Source organism: Rana temporaria, chromosome 11 (genome assembly GCF_905171775.1).
Source record: "Rana temporaria chromosome 11, aRanTem1.1, whole genome shotgun sequence".
In the NCBI taxonomy this organism is placed as follows: domain Eukaryota; kingdom Metazoa; phylum Chordata; class Amphibia; order Anura; family Ranidae; genus Rana; species Rana temporaria.
In genome coordinates, this window is record NC_053499.1 from 153,489,669 (window position 1) to 153,494,638 (window position 4,970).

Sequence of the window (4,970 nt, forward strand, 5' to 3'; positions counted from 1 at the left end):
AATGACGTTTTTTTTTAACGCTGCATACGCCGTCCGCGGGGGTATCCCAGTGCGCATGCTCGAAATTAACCTGCAAAAAGCCAATGCTTACAACGTGAACGTCATTCTACGCAAAGCCCTATTCACGAACGACTTACGCAAACAACGTAAAATTTTAAAAATTCAACGCGGGAACCACGTCCATACTTAACATAGGATACGCCTCATATAGCAGGGGTAACTATACGCCTAAAAAAGCCTTACGGAAACAACGTAAAAAAATGCGCCGGCCGGACGTACGTTCGTGAATCGCCGTATCTAGCTAATTTGCACACTCAACGCGGAAATCGACGGAAACGCCACCTAGCGGCCAGCGTAAATATGCACCTTAGATCCGACGGCGTACTAAGACGTACGTCAGTCGGATCTAGCCCAGCTTCAGGCGTATCTTGTTTTGTGGATACAAAACAAAGATACGCCGGAGCAAACTAGAAGTTACGCGGCGTATCAATAGATACTCCAGCGTAACTCGTTTGTGGATCTGGCCCAAGATTTATAAGCTGTGGGTACTGTGGGGGGGGGAGGGGGGGCAGGTGAACTATTTTCACATTACTGGTTTAGTAACACGTTAAAAGGATTATTAACATTTTCTTTTATCATAGCATGGTGACCTCCCCACCCCAACAGTGGCGCCACTAGGGTTGGTGTAACACCGGTTTGAAAAAAAATGGTTTCACCCCCCCACCAACTATAGTCCCCCCTCAGTACAGACACCCCTCCTGCAGTATAGATCCCCCTCCCTCAGTACAGAACCCCCACTAAGTACAGACCCCCCCCTCCATCAATATAGACCCCCCTCCCTCAGTATAAACCTTACCCCTCAGTACAGACACCCCCTCAGTGCAGACCCATCAGTACAGACACCCCCACCTCAGTGCAGACCCCCATTGGTACAGACACCCCCCCTCAGTGCAGACCCCTTCAGCAGTACAGACACCCCCCTCAGTGCAGACCCCTCCAGCAGTACAGACACCCCCTCAGTGCAGACCCCTTCATCAGTACAGACACCCCCACCTCAGTGCAGACCCCCATTGGTACAGACACCCCCCCCTCAGTGCAGACCCCCCCAGCAGTACAGACACCCCCCTCAGTGCAGACCCCCCCCCCAGCAGTACAGACACCCCTCTCAGTGCAGACCCCCGAGCAGTACAGACACCCCCCTCAGTGCAGACCCCCCAGCAGTACAGACACCCCCCTTAGTGCAGACCCTCCAGCAGTACAGACACCCCCCAGCAGTACAGACACCCCCCCTCAGTTCAGACCCCCCCAGCAGTACAGATACCCCCCCTTAGTGCAGACCCCTCTCCCCTCAGTATAGACGCCCCCTTACAGACCTCAGAACAGCAGATACACACAGCGTTGTGTATCCCTCGAGCGCGGGCTCCTCCTCTGTGGATGTAAACAGAGAGGAGGGGAGGCGGCTTCATTCTCCTCCGCTAGGGGACACAGCCACGGTTCGAGGCACAGGGCAGCGGGTGGTGTTAGTGGTGCCGCTGCCCACTGGTGTCACCCCTTTGGCGGATGTCACGCGGGGGCGGCCCACACCCCCTCTAGCAACGCCACTGCACCCCAAGTCTGTGATTGGACAATAAAGGGGGCAGTAGTAGGCTGATGAGATCATCTCTCCTCTCCTGACAGCTAGCAGAGCCTAATTGGCTCAAAGTACAGCTGCTCCTGCTCCCCGTCTGAGTGCAGCTGTGCCACGGAATACATAAGTCATACATTAAGACCAATTCAGCTACCTACATTAGTTGCTTATAAAATAAAAACGTACGGCTTTTTAATGACCGCATAACAGCATTAAACGCCATTCTTTTAATATATCTGCCCCGGGTTGGGCCGTAAATCAGTTGGGTTTGGGAGGAAACCATGAAGCCAAATGAAATTTCTGAAGATACAGGTGGATGGTAATGATTTAAATGGAGAAGACGGGGAAGGCAGGCTGAGCGCAGGACGACGCATTTCATAAGCCTTCGCCGAGCCGCTCGCTGACTCAATCTATTGTGAAAAATTGCTCAGTCCTGACAACGTAATTATATTACTTTCAAAGAAGTGGATAATAAGAGTTCTCTCCGGGCAACTGTGCTTTCCAAACCCGGGCCTTGTTTCTAGGCAATAATTAAAATCCCCGTCATGTTTGTGTACGGTGCGCCGAGAAAAATCCAATTTTCCATTTAAATAAGAAGCATAACAAAGCGCGGCTCACCCGGAGTAGCTGTAACAATTTAATATTATGGTAGATGTTACTTCTTCCAGGTAGGAGGCTTATCCACTTTGCAGAATCTGAACTCCGGGATCAGCAAATATTGTCTAAATCCATTCCTCATGTGTATTCTTCCCTGAATCTCGGTGTGCTTTGTGTATTTCTTCCAGATCTGTGCAGAAATCCAGTGTGAGACTTCCTGTAATAAAGACCGCTCGCTGCTGATCTCTCTCCTTGTGCAGGGAGACTGTAGTTTTCTGCAGGGCAGCCCATAGTGGGTGGGGCCTGTCAGGCCCCTCCCTCATCTCTGCTCTCTCACTGCTTGTGCAGGGTGACTGGTCTTGTCTCTGCCCCTCCCGTAGTTTTCTGCAGGCAGCCTGTAGTGGGTGGAGCCTACTGGGTCCCTCCCTCATCTCTGCTCTCTCTCCTTGTGCAGGATGACTGGTCTTGTCTCTGCCCCATCCTGTAGTTCTCTGCAGGGCAGCCTACAATAGGTGGAGCCTACTGGGCCCCTCCCTCATCTCTGCTTTCTCTCTCCTTGTGCAGGGTGACTGGTCTTGTCTCTGCCCCCTCCTCTATTTTTCTACAGGCAGCCTGTAGTGGGTGGAGCCTGCTGGACCCCTTCCATATCTCTGCTTTCTCTCTCCTTGTACAGGGTGACTGCATACCTCCCAACCGTCCCGGATTCCGCGGGATCCTCCCGCAATTCAAAGTGTGTCCCGGGGTCCAGCGGACTAGACATTACGGGGGGCGACATTCCGTGCCTCCATGTTTGATTTCCCCCGCCATGTTTGGTGTCCGGTGCCTGGCCTGTGATTGGGCGTATTGGCATCATGTGCGTCGTGGGGCTGGCCTGTCTGCGGATGTCCAGAAGTCCCGCCTCCGCATGACCGCTAGACGCCCAATCACAGTGCGGGAAATACGGACCATGGTGGATGATGGAGGTGCAGGTGGATGGCGCTGGCGGGGAGTCGGGACAGAGGTATTTGCACAACAACTTTGATCTCCGGCACCCCCCTGACCCCCCCCCCCCCGCTCAACAAGATGTCCCGCATTGGATTTTTTAAATGTTGGGAGGTATATGACTGGTCTTGTCTCCGCCCCCTCCTGTAGTTTTCTGCAGGCAGCCTACAATAGGTGGAGCCTGCTGGGACCCTCCCTCATTTCTGCTCTCTCTCTCCTTGTGCAGGGTGACTGGTCTTGTCTCTGCCCCCTCCTCTAATTTTCTGCAGGCAGCCTGTAGTGGGTGGAGCCTTAAAAACTACAAGTCCCATCGTGCCTCTGCCTCTGGTGTCATGCTTGTGGCTGTCAGAGTCTTGCTATGCCTCATGGGACTTGTAGTTCTGCAACAGCTGGAGATCCGCTATCCCTGACATAGGATATATATGTGGGGCGGTCCTTAAGTGGTTAAAACTGATGTTTGCAGTGGTCACGATGCGCCCAGTTTTTCTCGCCAACCCCGGTGAGCGTTTTGCACGTCCCCTGTAGAAGTGACAGGTGCTCTTGAAGTCGCCCTCTCAGCCTACCTCATCCTAGCGAGCGAGGAATGTAATAATTGCATTTGGAGCTTTTCCCCCCGTCATCATTAGGAGTGGAATGATACAATCTATAACAATGGCAGCTTGTATGGGCTCTGGGGAAAAATAGACCAATTAAGAGTAGAGCAGATTTGTAATAGGTGTCAGCATCGGCACCTCGGCGGCGCGTTCCCGGCGTATTTATAGCAGGCTGCGGCGAGCGCCCACCATGTCACTCACTCTGTAATATCTCTGAATGGCAGGGATAAAATGAGTCAGCAGCGACTCCCCGGCCTGCCGCTCGATGATTTGTATTCATTAGGAGCGCGGCGTTTTATGAGCAGCGCGGCGGCGGCTCTCTTTGTCTTCTTCTCGTCATCTGGTGAAATTAAAGTGAAAATATACATAATCGTTCTCTACCCAAGTCACGATTTTGAAGCCCCGGATCATCATGGAGACAAGTGGAGGTGCCTGAACGCGTTTCATTGGAGATCCGTCAGATCGGAATCTGCGTTCTAAAGAAAAAAAGTGGACCGTTTATCGGCCTTACAAGTTTGCGTTAATAGAAATTCACCCTATAAAGTCATCCTTAGGCTATAGTGAGTTTGCCTAGGCTGAGATGATGTCATTAGTCTGCTGCAGGCTGGAGGGAGCATTTCCTCAGTCTCCTATCCAACAGTGATTGCTCAGAATGCAGCACTGTAACACTTACAGCGGGGGCTGACCCGTGTCAGACTTTTACAAACACAACCTAGCATTGCACAGCAGTGGCGTAGCGTGGGGGGTGTGAGGGGGACCACCGCCCTAGGCGCAAAATTTAGAGGGGCGCTGTAGGCAGGTAGGTGTATTTTAGAAGAGGCATTGAGTGTCTCTTTTGCAATAGAAAGCCTGCTTGCTCGTAGTATTTGGCAGCAGAGCTTTAATTCGCTTTAATGCAGCACATCCAGCAAGCACACCGAGCCGTAACGCCAAGGGCATTCACCTGGGTTGTTATTTCCAGGACATTACGATCCCTCTCCACCTTGCTGGTAGTGCCAGCCTGTGCCCCATAGAGGCAAGCGCCATATTTATCCAGGCCCTCAATAATCACAGCCTTCTCAGCAGGGGAGAAATTCAGCTTCCTCTTTTTCTTAGCACCTGGTGCAGACAAGTCCTAGCAGTAATAAAAAATGCTTGGGTACTTTTGCACTTGACGGGCGCATCTCTCTGGG